Source organism: Desmodus rotundus, chromosome 2 (assembly GCF_022682495.2).
Source record: "Desmodus rotundus isolate HL8 chromosome 2, HLdesRot8A.1, whole genome shotgun sequence".
In the NCBI taxonomy this organism is placed as follows: domain Eukaryota; kingdom Metazoa; phylum Chordata; class Mammalia; order Chiroptera; family Phyllostomidae; genus Desmodus; species Desmodus rotundus.
The window spans coordinates 200416991-200434848 of NC_071388.1; the positions used below are offsets into that span (position 1 = coordinate 200416991).

The 17858-nt window shown below is 43.9% G+C and overlaps 1 long non-coding RNA gene across 1 annotated transcript in view; it reads right to left on the reverse strand.

Annotated features, from left to right (window-relative positions):
- LOC128780279 (uncharacterized) overlaps positions 1-17858 on the reverse strand; it is a 60996-nt gene that overhangs the window by 23952 nt on the left and 19186 nt on the right. The window contains exon 2 of the long non-coding RNA XR_008426220.1: positions 16576-16705. This is a non-coding gene — a long non-coding RNA (uncharacterized lncRNA). The remainder of the gene's footprint in view (positions 1-16575; positions 16706-17858) is intronic.

The window sequence follows — 17858 nt, forward strand, 5'->3', positions numbered from 1 at the left end:
GAGGCTCTGTGGGATTGCTAATTGCGCTTACTAAGCAATGCCTAATTTAACTCAAAAAAGGGAGAAAAAATTTAGAGGTCAGAAAACCGTTGCCTATACCTACTCCTTCACTCCCAGCGTTTGCCCATTTATTTCTCTCCCCCTCTCCTAGCTTTTCACTCCTTTGGGGTTTTTTTTTTTCTTCCGTATTTATGGTGAGACATCAATCATCTCACAGTCATTATTAAAAAACCAGAGTTTTTTCTCTCTCAGCTCTTATTATTTAGGATTAAGGCTGTCTTTTCCTCTGGTTTCACCACATTTCCTGGGAACTACTTAAGATGTAATGATCCACTCAGTTCATTATTGTGTAGAATTCATTCAATTGAGTTTCCTCTGACTCAAATGCAGAAATTGACTCCAGTTGTTGACCTGGGGTGTTCCTCACCAAAACCAACAGGAAGCCCAGTGAAGTAATGGAGAAGAGGGACTGGATAAGGAAGGGAATTAAATGCCAAGAAATAAAGCCCTTTGCATGGTGAGAGGGGTCTGGCAACCACAAGCCGATAAGGAAGCCCTGCGGCTGCCTCCCCAAAGACATGCCAACCAGGAAAACTGATTCTGAACTTGGAGGAAGGAGCTGCCTGCCAGGAAACATAGAGGCCGTGTGGGACGGCAGAGATGCACCATAGGGTGGTCCAGGCAATGGGGGCCGAGTCAGAACCCTAGCGTGCGGTCCTGGATTCCCTGCCACCAGCTTCTGAGCCATTCCATTTGTCTCCTGAGTCTTAGCTGCCTCGTCGGTACAAAATAAATGGTAACAACTTACTCTAGAGAATCGCTCTCAGGCTCAAATGAAATCGGATAGTGGCAGCCCTTTGTAAAGTAGAAAGTGGTTTATAAATATTAATGTTAGCTCTTACTGTTGAGGCCTGGACTTGTGGCCCAACCTTACGGCCTTTGGCTGCAAACATTGGACAAGTCTTTCCATCCTTGTGACACAATGTAGAGGGTTTCAAGGATATTTTCAGAAAAGGGGCCTTTATCACTGATTAATGGGGAAAAAATAATTTCTCCACGCTACTTGGATGGAGTGCTGACCCTCTAGCAGGTTTCACAGTATGAAAGGTTTACTTTCTGGGGTTTTTCACTCCCTTCCTTTATATTCTAGCCTACTCCATCTCCCTCCGGGAAATACTTCCCTCTTACCTCCTTCCTTGCTCTATTTATTCTCCTGGACTCAAAACGTGATTGCAGAAAAGAACACAAATAAACCCACTGTCTTAGTTACATTAGGTTCCATAAATCTAAGGGTTTATAATCTAAGGGTGCAGAATGTAGGACTCACTTATCTGGAAGGATTGATAAGGGTTGGACCGTGGAACGACTGGACAATATCATCAAACACTCAAGTTTTTTCTCTCTGCTCCCAGTGGCAGCTGCGTCCTCAGGCTGTTTTCTCTGTGGTTAGAGCCCCACGCACCAATCACTGAGCCCTGTGCTTCTTCATTCTTATCCATGGAGGGCCATGTGAATGGGGACAAGAGGAGGGAGAAGAGAGAGATGCTTTCCCCAGACACTGAATCAACACCTTCCCTTCTGACTACACCAACTATGCCATTTACCCCTGAGCTGCCATACATGGAAAAAGCTGTGCTCTGTCTGAATTCCTGAACCAATTGCTGGGCAGGGCAGTTGGGGGTGGGGAGAGGAGGATCAGGGGTGAAGATTGCCCTAATTGGCTGAGTCAGCTCAGGAGGATGTCTTCCCTCCCTGAAGCTGGATGAATTCCCCAATCCCCATTGTTGCCATCCACGGTGGTGGATGGGGGGTTGGGGGGAGGGAGGGCGGTCAATGAGGTGGGGAGTGGATATTGTAGAGCCATTTGCAACATCTAGCAGATGCCAAAGGAAACATTATTGATGAGGCTTCTTGTATCATTTCTCCAGAGACACCAGCATTTTATCAAAAGAGGAAAACAGACAAGAGAATGAATCTCGGGCATCTTAGATGGCAGGGACCTCACTGGGAAAGGCTCCCTGAAGGACCCTAATGTCACATCCTAGAAAGGACAGGCCAGATTTGGGAGGCAAGGAGACTTCTCAAAGTTGGTGTGAGGGCAGGGAGAGCCCTAAAGTATAGGCCAGTCCAGGACGAGTTTTTATCTAAAAGACTGTGTTCTACACACACAGCCCAGAAGGGAGGACAGTGTGGAGGTGAGGAAAGTGGGACTTAGAAATCAGATCGAGGCGAAGCAATGGCAAAATGCAGACCAGACGAAGGTGTGCATGGTAATCAAACATGGAGGTTGAGGGTCAGCAAATGGGGTCAGGAAATGTGGAGATTCAGTCAGAGAAAGCTGGACATAGAGACTTTCAGGAAAGCCCAGCAATAGTAATGTATTTAGAATAGCCACTGGGATGCAACTTGGCCAATTCTGAGGTGGTAGTTGTGACTGCCAAATGAGAAAGAGGGTGCTACCTTTTGTCTTTACGGCACCGTGTGCTTTCATTATTGTCTACATCACTTGATGTATAACTCAGCAAACTGAATGAATTCTCTCATGAAGAGGATACCCTCTGTAAAGGTGCGATATTTACCTGAAACAGAAATCACGTGGAAGTAGTGCAACACGGCTTTCGGAAGTCTCCAATAAAACTTCCATATATTTTGTCAAATTAGCAGGACTATCTTCCAAATAGTATCTTCTACCTTAGTGGAGGAGAGCCCAGTTTTGGCGGGACCTGCACGTAGTATAACTATATTTAGGCCTTCTGGTCAAGATAAGCCTGCTTTGGATGTTTCCTAAATAAACAGGTAATCTTCGGTGCTTATCATGACTCTTTGAACTTCCAATGGTGGAAACTCGACTCAAACCAGCTCTTGAAAAAAAAAATAAATAAGACAATCCCATATTTCTGGAAGGTCTGGAATGATCACTGGTTTCAGACATCGCTGGTGTCATAACCCAAAGCAAGCATGTCTTCAGCACTCCAGCTCTGCATTTCTCCTCTCTCTTGGCCTCGCTCAGCTTTGTTCTTCAACCTGTGTCTCTCCAAGATGTCCCTGGAGGCCTCCAACAATGTCCTCTCAGCTTAGCAACTCCAGCCAAAAATGAGTAACTCCAACCGAAAAATTGTAGAGGATGTTGTCAGTGATTGGCTCATATTGGGCCATGGGCCAATCTCTGAACCAATCACCGTCGCCATGACGAAGGGGTATGCTGAGTCATGTGCCTGGCTCTTGTGGTCGGGAGAGGGCAGGCCACTATGACCGCCACCTTCCCCGAGTTCCCGTGGAATGGGCAGGGCTAGCGGCAGAAGGAAAACAAAGGGCTGTTATCAGAAGGACATGGAAAAAGCATGCAGGGCAGGGAGAGTCCACAGCTACCACAGTCTCCCTGACAGACTGAGTCTCAATCTCTTTATTCCACGACTTTCTGACGGGTAATTTCAGTCTGTTCAATCACCCACCTTGAATAGAAAATCACGGCAACCTCCATCTACACGAATCAGAGTAATATTGTTAAAAACCACCTAATAAATTATTTAGGAGTTCAGCAAATTTAATATAACAAAATGTTTAATAATAAACCTCACACAGCAGAGTAAGCATACGCCTGTGATGAAAGTGTTTACCAACCTGGAGTGAAGTTGGGCCTATTTATATGGTAATCACACTGGGCTGGTACACGATGTCCCTGCATAAGAAGCAGGAGCAGCAAATGTTTGATCCCAGTCCTGATAATCCTGTCTGGGTCCTTCTTTAAGACACATAAGTCTTGAAAGGAGGAACCTTTTTACCTAAATATTTGTCTAGGTGCTTTGCTCCTTTACAATTAGCTTTGAAGGACAACAAATTTCACCACTTCATAGCATATGAGCCAAGATGTGTTCCAGCGTGCCCAAGTGTCTTTCAAATAATTCTCCATTCAAATTCAGCTTTCAGGACTCTCACAAGTGAGCAGAGCCGGGGAGGCATTGCAGTGTCGGTTTTATTGGCAGAGTGCACTGCTATCAGTCGCCCAGCTGCGGGCTTCGCTCATAGTTTATCACGGGGCAATTAGAGACGTCGCTCCTTAGACGCACAGCTAGATTGGTTATTTGAAAGGCATTTTGCTCATTAGAAATGATGACACGAACATGCATAGCTCTCTGTAATTATCCTCATCCAAACACTAACTTCACACTAGCATGTCTGAGAAACTTCCCCAGTCAACAATGTCTTTGGACACAGAGATCTGAAGAATGCTTTATATATGTAATACATTCACCTGGTAATATCAGCGGTTACATTATTCGCATTAAAAAAAACCCCAAAACTGCTTACTTATGCACAAGAGTGGACCACACGTATAAAATATACACAAAATGGTGGGAGCAAACAATTTTTTAAAAACTACTTGCTTTAAAAGGGAAAAATGAGGCCCCAGGAACTGTAAAATTCTAAATAGCTTACACGAAGAAGATTATTTATTATACTTACAATAAGATAAGCACAGAGGGTTTTTTTGTTTGTTTTGGTAAGTGAATATTACAATATAATTCTTCCTGAATAACATTGGCCCCACGCCCAAAGAAAGCAAGGAGCAAATGGCAACCTATTTGCAGGGCAGCAATGAGCCGCCTTTTCTGTAATTGCCTGTGCCCCCAGGGACGCCGGCCCTGCTTATCTGAGCATAGCTCACTGCTGAGTTCAGTCTGGACCTCCCCATATCGACACATGGAGGCTGGTAAATGAAGCAGGCCTCTCCACGCAGGTGGCCTGGCTTGCTTGCACACTGCCTTTGTAGTCCAGGGACAAATGCTTAGTGTTATCATGGGTCTTGGACACCAAAGCCCACTGAGACGTGGGAAAAGTCCATTGTTCTTAAGTCCCAAGGGAATATAGGCAGGCATGTGTGTGTGTGTTTGTATACATGTGTGTATATGTATATATGTATGTATGTATGTATGTATGTATGTATACCCTATACCCTGGGCCCTTTTATTTCAGTTTGTTTCTACGGCCCTTGTGTTTTATAATAGCATGTTAGGGGTTGAGGTGGGATAATGGTGATAACAATTCCTTATTTGGAGAAGGAAGGATGTTTATGGTGGCAGAAATGTGTCGGGTTCTCATTCTGTATGTATTTATGTTTGTGTACATGATTTCACAAAAGAGGGTGTAGCAAACAGCCTTACTAAAGGTTCTGCTTCATAAATAGAAAGACCTAGATTTTAAGTGTAGTTTAACGACTCTGTGTCTCTGGGAGTAGAAACTGTGTCCTACTCACCTCTCTGTCTCCAGTGCCTAGAACATGCCTGGAACGTAAATATTTGCCCTATGAACGATCAAACAGTAGCTCTCAGAAGTGTTTGATTCATAACAGGAGCTCGACTATTGTTTATCTCCACCAAACTCTCTCTCCTACTGTTCGAGTCTTTTGAAGAAGGGAGCTCGGATCTGCCCCTCTCCTAGGGAAGGAAGCTGTGGGCAGCCTTGACGTGAGCCAGGAGCCAGCAGGGTAGCACATCTGCATCCACGCTGGGCTGTTCGTCTCAGCAGTGAGCGGTAGAAGAAAAAGATAACATCGGGAAGGGAAAGAGTACTGAATCGCTGAGGAGAAAAAACGCGTGGGACGGCCTGTTGGAGAAGAGGCTAGGGACCAGAGCCGAATCTCAGAGGTTCTGAAAAGTCAAAATAATTATTCTTTTGTGAGTTGCTCCCCCAGATTAGCTCAGATGTCAGGCTGGCTGTGTGCATGAGATGACTTACATAGTGCCAGGAGCCCGGTCCCTGGGTTCAGCCTGTTCCTTCCTGCTGGGCACAGGGACTTCGCGTCCCAGCAGGCTGTCCTCGGCCGGTGGGCAGGGGGCCACGTGCCTGCTGATAATCCTTTGAGGGGCCTCCGCTCACTCTGTCCTCACGCCGTGCTTTTCCTGCGAGAACTAGACATTAAATCTGAACGTCTTCCTGATCTGAGATAACCAGACTCACACGGCCACAGCATGGAGGTTCGGGAAATGTCCCGGGTGCCTTGATGTTTCAGATTCAACCACTGGAAGCCTTGAGTTCTTTCTATTTTAAGTGATTGCTTGAAGTCCGAACCAGGAGTTGAGGGCTTCACGTGGTCTCAGCAGCCAACCCAAGCTATCAGATACCCAATAAATAATAGGTTCTTAAAAACCTTTCCCTGGGTAATCACAAGGGCTCCAAGGAGCCAAAATGGATGTCAGCTTCATCACTACAGGGAGATCCTAGGGAACCCCCTTGGTTGGAGAGCTTCAGGGAATCCTGGGGGGTCTTTGGGGGACTGGGAGGCAGTGGCTCTTTAACAACCAGTACAGAAGTATCAGGTTAAGTCACATGAAATGATTGATAATTTACCTTTTTTTTTTTTAGCCTACAAAACTATCTATTTCATAGAGTTCACTTATGCCTCAGTATCTTAATAACCAGCACAATCAGACAGACATATTCTGGGATTATGTCTCCCCCCAAATAGGCCTGGTGTGACACTTGGCTGTGTTTATCCAGCACATGTAGATGTGATCTGGTAGGTATCTACGATAGTTAACTCAGTCCACGCAGGCAACCAGAGAGATCCCAGGAAAAAATTGCCGGGCCTGGGGACTCAGTCAATAACACAGCTGTCCCCACGCCCCACACAGAATCATAACGGCTGGCTCTTATTGAGCGCACGCCCCACTCCCAATATCTCTCTAAGACCTTTATGTCAATGAACTTCTTAAATTCTCCTACAACCTAATGGGGTAGGTTCCACTATCATCCCACTTTACAGATAAAAAACTGAAAACAAGAAACACATCGCTTCAATGAAGTTCCAGGTAGGTCATAGCAGAGGCTGGCTTGGTACCCGAGCTGTCTGCCTCCGGAGTCTACGCTCTTCAGCAGCACACTTGAACTGCCGGGGGTCCAAAGGGAGGCCCACGGGGGAGGCAGACCACAGGCCACATCGGGACACCGACCAGCAGCTTTATTACTGAAAAAGCCTGGATTGGACCACTTAGTATCACCACAAAGGATTGTGAAAAGTGACCCCTAAAAGGGACAGATTTGCCCACTTGTTGTCTGGCATAGCTCAAAACGGCAGGTCCCCCACGTAGGAGCAGGCCGCTCTGCAGGACAGAGAGTAGCAGGAAGGTGCGCATTGTGCAGACAGGTTGGAAGGGAAAGAAAGAGGCCGGCAAGAGGCTGAGCAGAGCAGAGTGGAGCTGAGCAGGCTGTTTCTTTTCCCCAAGTCATCAGGCAAATACCCTCTCCCCTCCTCCAGTGAAAACACGTAAGGGAAGCTCGGCCAGGGCTTCTTAACAAGAGGTCCCTGGAGAGAATTCAGGGGACTATGAAATTGGAGAGGGGAAAATATTACTTCTTTATTATTATTGACCTGTACCTGACCTACTGACCTTGAGCTGAAATGTAGCATTTCCTTCAGTTATGAAAGGAGGCAATAAGCCAGACTCATATGAACAGTGCATGTGACTCGTCAGCAATAACCTTCTCAGATGTTTCCACAGCACGTTACAACTGTGGGGAGATCCAGAAGCCCACTGTGCGCATCAGAACTTCAAAGGAGTGGAAATTCAGCCCTGCTGCTGGGTCATGTTATTTAGCCCGTGAAGAAACACATATTACAGATTTAATTTTTTTGATTCTTTTGATAATAGCTTTTTGATGTAATTAATTTCTTCTCTATACTATGATATATAGTATTGTACACATAAAATCAGTATCCTAACGAGGGGTTCATAGGCTTCGGCAGACTTCCAAAAGACCCCTCCCCAAAATACAAGAATCTGTGTTCTAATCGAAGTCCCTCCATGAAAAATGGAGCCCTGCCAACCTCTGCCCTGCCCTAAGAGATGTGAATGAATAATAAAGAAATCCTCTTGTTTCTTTAGGTTTAATGTCTCTTCATGAATCCATTCATGTCTTTCCATTAGAGCCCTCAAACACCGAAGCTGCAAACTGCAAGTCTCTCGCTCCAGACTGGTAGGTTGGAGAGTTTTCCTTCTCTATTGGCATCTCTGATCACAAATTGCTTAACCTGCGCAAGCTGTAGGTTTTTATTTTTGTTTCATCTATCTATGCCCCGCCTTGTTCCAAAAGCATTTTTAGGAATTATGAAAATCCACACCTTTTACGATCATCACACAACAATATTGCTAATGACAGTGACTGGCCATTCTGAGGCCCACAGTGGCCAGAGTGCCTGGCCCTGGGCTTCTCGTTCCAGCTCCGCTTTCAGCACAAGCCTGGGTACAATTCATTCCCGGAGAACCAGCTAAGACACCACAGGCTCCAACCCAGAGAGGTTTTACTGCAGGCTTCATCTCTAACGGATCACAAATAGACTCGAAAGCCGTGCTCCAGAATTACATTTGAACCGCTCGGAGCGTGTCTCTCCTGCGGAAGGCTGGAGAAGTCTTACTGGAATTAGCCTCCACTTCGCCTTCAGCCTCTACAACCAACAAAGCTCACGCTGTCTTCCTGTCGCCATGCTTCCTCACGGTCCAACCAAGGAATTAAAATTAAGAGGGGGAAAAAAATGACAAAACACCTAGTCATTTAGTGCTGACCTGGTCTTAAAGTCTTCACCTGCATTTCATTGGTCTACTCCCCCCACCTTTCTTTTGGAATTTTTTTTTATTCAAGTAATAGCCAAAAAAAATTGTTCCTAAGATTCAAGTCTTTGTCCCTTTTTCAATATGTCAGGAGAATGAGTTGGCTTCATTCACTTACAGAGCTATTTTGAAAGCTTTCAGAATTTTATTCTCTTCCTCTCCAAATACTGCTTTGAGGGGGAAAAAAAAAAAGAAAAAGAATATGTAAATGTGTTTCCCAGCTTGCCTCTGCCAAACATGAGCAATGAGTACGTGAGCCCAAGCAAGGGCGCCGCTGTCCTAACACATCAGGGGACCCGCCCAGGCTGCGAGGTGCCTTGTCCGGGCGCACTCTAAGGAGAGCTGTTTGTCTGGTCGACCTCCTCCAGGGATCTGAATCTTGTAAGAACTTAACAGTTGATTCTCCCTGGTACAAATATGTATATAAGTAATTTGAATAGACTCTTTAACTTTATACAGACGTGAGACTTTATCAGGAGTCCACTGAAAGTGATGAAACCCATGCTATGAAATTTTTAAAAATACTAGAAAGAGATTACCAATTAGAATATGCATGTACACACACACCAGCAGAACCACAGCACCACACCCAAAAAACCAACTACGATACTGTTCGGTAAAGTTCTGGTATTCCCTCCCAACCCTTCCTTACTAAGGAACTGGTGGAAATTCTTAGCTGCATAGAGCTAAGTGCCCTGTCCCTGTCCTAGCCTGCCTGCATCCTCTCCTGCCACCCTAGTCCCAAATCTGTCCCCCAAAGACTCATTTTCAGGGGGTCTATGGCTGTTTCTTTATAGGAAGGCATTTCGTATCAGCTGCAAATGATTCTCAGTCTGCAGTTGCTTTAAGTGGCAGTTTTAGAGGCCCAGTCTTTATCAGCCGTAGCTTTCTGTAACTGCTTTCACTTGGTGCTCTCTGAATGCTGGCACCTGTCTGACACGGGCCTGGTGGTCATGCTTATGAGACAGCCTAGCTCAGACTCCCTGCTGCCCCGCCAGTGATCTTAGCCACGGAGCCCCTGTCCAGCCTCCGCCCAGGGATGTAGCATTTGGGAGGGTCTTTAAAGCAACTGACTTTAGTTCACAGATTGGATCTAAACTGAAAGGATTTCCCAGACATGCGGAATCCACGCACCTCTTGACAGTCCCTAGATGGCCCGATTATGTAGGCTCCTTGGGGCCCACATGGTCCCTGGGGCCCAAGCTCAAGGCTTTAGAGTTTAACCCTTCCGTCCCCACAGTCTCACAGGCAACATCAGGTGTGCCCGACGGTAGGGTCAAGACACCATGGATATTAGATATAAGGTATACTGGAGGTAATTCATTACTGAAATTGGAAAATGATTGACTTCTTTAATAAGTCAGAGATGATTCCTGGTTATTCCTGTAACAGTGACAACTCCACTCGCCCTTCCTCTTGGGAGAGAGCGTGAGCTATGGATGTTTGCACAGAGCCCGAGGCCTAATTAATCAATGCCACGGGCTCTTAATACCTGGGATGAGAAAAGCCACTATTATAGGTGTCCCCTCCCAGCTCAGTGTTTCAAGAAACTCTGAGTACATTCGGGAAGCTTGTATCATGGGAAATGTCAATGAATCATGGCAGTAGAGTGAGGAGGAGGAGAGGAGGGAGTTGAAAATACCTGCGTTACTACGATCAGTTTTATAACCAACCTGTGCACCAGAAGCCTAGATGTAGCCATTCTCAGCATGACCATAGGACATTACCAACAGTTGACCATCTCTGACCCACAGAAGTGGCAGTTTCACACGGTTCGACTTAATATTATTCACACCGCGTTAAAACACCCCTGGAAACAGAGCGACAGAAGTCAGCCAATTGCACCCCATGGGTCTGCAGTCTGGGGACGGAGGCTGCCCATGATGTATTTTGTTTTCTTTTGATTTGTTTTGCCCATTTTTAACAAGAAGACTTCAACAATACCCAGTGCTATAAATGCCTCCTTGCTTTTACTCACATTTGGGTATATACATCTGAGACTAGCAATGGCATTTCTTCCTTCCTCAGCTCTGGACCCGTCATCACAACAACAACAACAACAACAACAACCCAGAATGATCTGAGTCCTCAGAAATACAAAGTTATTATTTTCAAGTTTCTGAGGAAGCGCTGGACAGAGAGGAATGGATTCTCTTCTTACATGAACTTCTCTTACTGAATACCTGCCACTACACTTCAACCTCAAAATGCAAATAAAAATGACATGTGTAAGTGAAGGATTTAGAAGACAATTTCATTCTTTAAACAATAATTATGTCCTAATTCCTCAAGTTAGTCAGACTGGTGTTGCAAGGAGGGCAGTCACCAAGTGCATCGTAAACACACATCACAACCTTTTCTACGTGGGCCCTCCTCGCTGTGTCTACCCTCCCGTGGGTAACCAGGGCCTCCTCCGCTGCCAAGATCACAACAAGTACGATCTCAAAACAAAGGTGTGGCCGTAAGTAGTTGAAACACGGGCAGTCTCGCTCTTCCTCTTTTTCGTATGAAACTGCCAAACACGCAGAAATACTTAGCTCTTCAGGTCTTGCTTTTTAATGAAAAAAAAAAAAAATCTGCCCAGGTGGAAATGCTTTAAACATTTTATCAAGTGAAGGCCAATGAGGATCAGGAAATATCTGTATTAGAAGATGTCTGTACTTGCTGACGTTTCCAAAGGACTTCCGTCTTCAAAGAGGAAATAAAAAAGAATAAGGAGAGGGCCAAAAATGCTTAATGAGTCCTTCCTTGATTACTGAACAATAACCACCCCATTGGTTTTTTTCACACCTGGTAGCAGTGATGTCCGCTCGGGCTGCTCCAACCAAACACCACAGACTCTGTAGCTTAAACAGACATTTAAAATTTCACTTTTTAAAGGCTGCCAAGTCCAAGATCAAGGTGCTGGCAGATTCCATTCTTGATGAGGGACTTCTTCCTGGCTGATAGATAGATAGATAGACAGACAGACAGAGGTGCTTTGGTATCTCTTCCTCTTCCTCTCAGGGCACCAATCAAATCAGGAGGCCCCCACCCTCCTGACCTCATCTAAATCTAATTATGTCCCAAAGGCCCCACCTCCAAATGCCAGCATATTGGGGGTTACAGTTTCAACCTGTGGATTTGTGGGGAGGGAAGACAGTTCAGTGTATAGCACTAGTTAACAAAAAAAAGAATAATAAAGTTGTAATTTATCTTAGAAAGCAGCTTTCTAGACATCTGAATTTAACACATATTAATAAAATACAAAGATGGTCATTTTAAGACTAATATTTTCAACGTCCTGGACACATTTTGCATCTTCAGTAAACTACAGTTATGCACAAAGAACTACATATTATCTTTTCCTTTTTTTCTACTTACTCTCCCAGCTTTTTTTCCCCCCAACATTGTGGTTAAGTGTGCTAAAAATAGCCCATGTGCACTGTTTTTCCCTTTAGCTTCATCGTTACCTACGGATTTCTAATTGTCTTTGAGACAAAAATCTCATGTGAATGCAACAGACATATTCGATTGAAGCTCACGTTTGGATTAATGCAGCCCTGGATTTGGGGCCACAGTTCTTCTGACCCCTTCAACGCTACCACTCCACCCTCCTCACTCACACACCCTTTTGGAATGTATTTCTGCCAGTGCAAAATCTGGGTATTAAATTCTCTGAGTTGCTATAGTTAGATGGACTCTATTTTTAGTTACAAACTGTTTCCCTGAGATACATACAGCTGCTTATTAACACTGGAAGTCTTTTCCACAAAGCTTGTGTTCTCTGCTTCCTTTCTGATGCCCAATAGGCTTAGAAGGGGAAACACAAATGCCGGTTATATTTAGTTTTCTCTTCGGCCATGTCAAGCCCTAAATCCAAAGAAGTTATAAATACACTACAGGAAAGTGTTCTCATTTTCTTCCAGGAGCATTTTAGTGTCACACAGTAATGGGAGACAAAGGGTAGAGAGGAGCGTGCATTAAAATCAGAGGTTAAATAAATTAAAATTTGACTTATTGAAGGCTTAGTCCAATAGGTCAAGTTGGCGTTCACATCACGTGGCATCACAGAGCACCTGAGACATAGTAGGCACTCATTCAATATCTGTGGAATGTGGAAGGACTGACATTGTGTCGCAGCTATTCAAAACAGGTTGAGTGCGTGAATGAATGTATCGTTTTGCATAGTTTACCCAATGAGATTGGTGAGAGCATTCTCCGAAGCGAAGTCCCTGGAAAGGTGAGTTTGGAAACCCACCAACTACCTAACACACCACCAGCAATGGGTCCGTCAGTCAGAGTCTGCACATTGTCTCAACCTCTCCCTCTGCAGTAATGAACTTTGATTAGCATGGACGCAACAAGAGGTCTTCCTGTGCTAGGAACTGCTGGCTTATGAAAATTTTGATGCCAGCTGCCCTATGATCAATCTCATCTCACTCCTCACCAGCTCAAAACTCTTTCCTTAAGTTCTCTTGGGGCCCTGGTGACAAGCACCAGGGACCCATCCAACACCTTGGTCAGCACCTTTTTTATCCTCCTCAAAGGGCTTATGCTCACTGTCAGGACCACCTAGGTCTTCCCCTTTCACCACGCCCACTCGGTGCAGTCTAGGGCCTAGTGAAATGAAGGGGCAGAGACTTTGGCGCTCAGCAGGCTCGGGTTTAAACCCAGACCATTGTCTTTTTTCTGGAGGAGGTGGGAGAGCATCTAGAGTGGGTTATTTCACCTCTAAACTTAAGTTTCCCCCATTCAAGGCATAGGGGGAAGGACCTACTTTATAGAGTTTTCATGAGGATTACATGAAATAATTAATGTTAATCATCTAGGTCAGTTCCTGGTACTGAATAGGAATGCTCTATAAATGGGGGTGATTATTTTCACAGGTGTGTGAAGTTCACCTCCAGCTAGCATCGTAAACCTTGAGTACTTCCTTTTTTCTGTCTTTCAACTCCTGTCCATTACACTTGGCTTCTTTTCCCTTCCAACTTTTCTTTCTCTCCTACTCTTTAATCTGCTCACAAATCAAAACAAGGCTAGTTAGGGATTCTAAGAGCAGCAGTACTGATACACACACAAACAAGAAAAGGAAAGCCGTCAACTTTGAAATGAAATATTTGAAGTAAAACATAGAACTAGGGTTAATGAGTACAAACATCCTTAAAAATAAATCCAGAATATCCCAAATACCTCTTTCATTCTCCGTCTCTTTCAAAGTTTAATCTCTTTCTTTGTGCATTCAACATTTCAAAACAAAACCAAAAATTAGCTCTTATTCAATTTTTCAGACCTCATACATATTTTTGGAGAGTATAATAATTAATAGTGCTGATTTTTGACACGGGTTTCCACTAACAACCCATATTCCACAGAAAGATTTTCTAATATTTTTATTGAAAATAGTTTTAGCCTTGAAAACTAGCAAATTATAAATGCACTTCCATAGAGAACACGTTCCAAATTCCAAGTGAGTTACTGTCACGTATGGAATGACTCGGTAGCAAGCTGCAACCTGCATCGCTAAAGCATTTTCCCACACCTAGTACATCTTCCTGTCTCTTGTTTTGTTTTGCTTTCCTGAGAAGTGGTTTGGAAAGGACTTAGACAGTTCTCCAACACAGATGGAAGTGCAGGAACCCAGCATCCAAAAACGAAGGACAGTAGGAGAGTGGTGTGCGTGCTGAGACATTGCCACTTTTCATCCGAGTAAAGGTCTGGCCAAGGAGTAATCGCCAGTCCTTCTCTAGGATCACCTGTACCCACAGCCACAACTTTTTTTCTTTTGCATTGCTTTTCTTTCTTGTTTTTAGTGACAGCCTTATCATACTGCATGTCTTATTTTTATGATCAGTATTGCAGCTTCATGAGAAAAAGAGATGGAAGCTCCCAAACTTTAACATGTACCAACCATCAAGTTTAAATCGCATATGAAACATGTCCTCACACCCCAGCCACAGGCCCTCCAGTACCATGCTGTCCAAATACAATATCCATGAGACACACGTGGCTACTTAAAGTGAATTAAAAATAAGGAAAACTAAACTGGTCTCTCAGGCTCAGTAGCCAATGTGGCCTGCGGCTACCACATTGGACAGGGCGATACAGTACATTTCCTCCACTGTGGAAAGTTTGAGCGATGCTGCTACCGAATATGGATTTGTGTGGGGGGAGAAGGGGTAAAACACAGCTGGAGATCTGCACTCTATCCAGATGATGAATTTTTGGAGAGGACTGGCTGCTGCTGGACCAGTGTTCCCATAAGGACTCCTTTTTTTGTACTTCCCAGTGAGTAGCAAAAGCAAGTCATTCATTGGTCTGCTCTTCTGACTTAGTGGCTTGTTGCTTCAGAAATAGCTCAAGTCACAGATTCAACACAGTTCAGCAGGTGATGAGCAGCCCAAAGGTCAACCTTTGCTCTGAACCACTTTGGTAGCAAAGACAACCGTCTCCTTATTGCTTCTCTCCAAAGGCAACAGAAGTTGTGCATAGCCAAGGCCCCAGTGTAGGTCTGGAAAAAAGTCTTCCTTATTTTCCAGCATTTATATCACATAAAAATGGCTCGACATTTTCAAGAACCTCAACACATGGGCCCTCTGCTTACGGAAGGAAAGGCAGGCAACAGAAAACCATGTCAACCTGGGGGCGGAGCCAACCAGTCTCCTGCAATCACGCAATAGTCATCTCAGTTCAAGCACAGAAACTACCCTTCTGACCTACTCCCCTTTATCATCCAGACACTAATTTCCACCTTCTAAAAGGTATCTGTTAAATTTGGTAACCCAATGAAGTGTTTTATTACATGTGGGTTGAGCTGGCTTTCACTTAATTCTGCCATGAGCTTACTAAATTAAAAAATATATGTTAAGAAGATCAGACTTCCTTCTTTTAATCCCTTTAGATCCTTTGAGGAAACCAATGTTTATCTCTGTAAAGTTCAAGTCTGCATAACTAAAAGTCAGCCAAAATCTTAAATCCAACCACGGGAGTCTTGCAGAAGCCATTTCCCCTCCGTTCTCAGTCTCCCTGTTCCCGTTTCCTGCTTAGACGACAGTTTGGAAGCCGCTGAATGAATTCACAAGTACTACCGTTTGCGCTTTCACACACTGTTTAAAGGCAGAAGTATCAGGTTTCACAGCACTGTGAGGAAGTTGGCAACCACTTCAGAGCAATTTGGAAGCATCCATTGCTTTATTAAGCAAGGGCAATAATGATCTACAAAGTGCCAACCGGCTCATGTTTTCCTGCTCCTCCTGCATTTCACTGCAAATGCCACAGCCTCTCTTCTCCTACTTAAACACCGGTTCGTGCATTGCCTTTAAAATTACAGCTCTGACAGCAATCACAAACAAAGAGCGAAAACCATGCAGCTAAATGCCTTAAACAGCTATGAGAGCTGCGGATGGCAGAAAAGTCTGCTGCGAAGTCGTCTGTCTCTTGTCACTTTGCCTGTAGCAGTAGGCCCTTTAACCCCCTCACCCCTTTTATTTCTGCACTTCCATATCTCTGCAGATATTGGGAGTCCCAATAATAATTACAAATGGTTAGTCCCTATAGTAACTCAACAGATAATCAACTGTGTGTCTGCAATGAGTCCAGTATTTGCTAACTCAAGTAGAGGCTTACGTACAAATATTCTGAATTATATCCAAGGAACACACACTCTGTTCTTGAAGTCTAACCCGCATTAAGCAACAGTGACAAATTATACATTACTTAAATGTGAAATTGGGAAAATGAGTTACCCATTTGGTCCCTTTATACTTTAATGCCATATGAGTTCCAGGACAGCACAACTAGTGGACTCCATTCGGCCTTACGGGCTGTAAGTCTTGTGGATGTGAAGACTGGTGTGACAATTGAACTGCCTTTCCTGAAACTTGACCTTATCATTTTTAACAGGGCTGGTTCTTACCAAGTGATCCCTGGCGCTTAGGATCTATTTGTCAGCAGCTAGTGCAACTCTAGCCTGTTTGGTATCTGCGCTTACCTCTCCCGTCTCTCATGGTCCACACTGGAGGGACACAGAGAGGTGAACGACTTTCAAAGCCACAGTAGCCAGGTCTGCCTTTGTAATGTTATCCATTAGCATTGGTCCTGTCAAAATCTTCCACAAGCTCCTATAAATGAACACATTATATGGATTCCAAGTGTTAAATATGATTACTGATCTTCCCATTTATATGTAAAATAGAAATGGTTGATTATAATTCCACTACCACACACACACACACACACACACAAAAAAAAAAAAAAAAATCCAGTGCCAAAGAACATGGAAATGACATCTACCTAGGAAAGCTGAGACAAAGTTTAGAGATTATCATGAATATAGCTAGCTAGTCTCTTGAGTATTTCAGGCCTGAGGCCAAAGTCGTTCTGGGGAGTGCAGCAGAGCATAGAGGGACAGGAGAAATGGAATGGGTCACTGCGTGTCCCCAGACCTCTTGTTCATATGATATAGCCATTGCCTGACTTTTTATCATGGACAAAGTCAAAGTTAATTACCTCCTTGGACCACACCAATATTATTCGTCCAGTAATTAAAAAAGAGTTGAATTGTTCTTCTTTTCTTTATGTTGTTCTTCAGTCAAGAAAAGTCATTTCTCATCATCACAGCTAATTGGTTCAATTCCAATAGATAAATAGCGAATACATTTCCACACGCAAAGGACCCACAGAAGGAATTCCAAAAAATTAGAAAAATTCATATTCACAATTGGGAAGAGTGACTTATTAAGGAGAAATGCTTTTTTAAGAAAACAAGTACTCATCCAAATGAGCAATGGCTCTCAAAACAATAACCTTAGAAGGCGACTTATCACAGGGATATAAAGTCCAGCATAGGGAATACAGTAATATTTTAATAACTATGTATGGTGTCAGATGGGTACTAGACTTATTGGGGTGATTACTTTGTAAGTTATATAAATGTCTAATCACTATGTTGTACACCTGAAACTCATATAATATTGTATGTCAACTGTAACTTAATTTTTTTTTAATTTTAAAAAAGGACTTAATGCCAAAGACATAGTTCTCAACACGTTTTTAAATCCCGACTTTGCAGTGGCCTTCAGCTCTAATGTATGAGGCACATCCCAAAATGTAGCCCATTTCTTTAAACTCACACTTCAACTGAGACCCAAACAGTATTGCTTGCTTTGATCGGTCACTTTCTTAACCCAGGGTCTCAGTCCATTTAAGTCACTATCACAAAATACCACAGACCAGTGGTTTATAAACAACAAACATGTATTTCTCAGAGTTCTG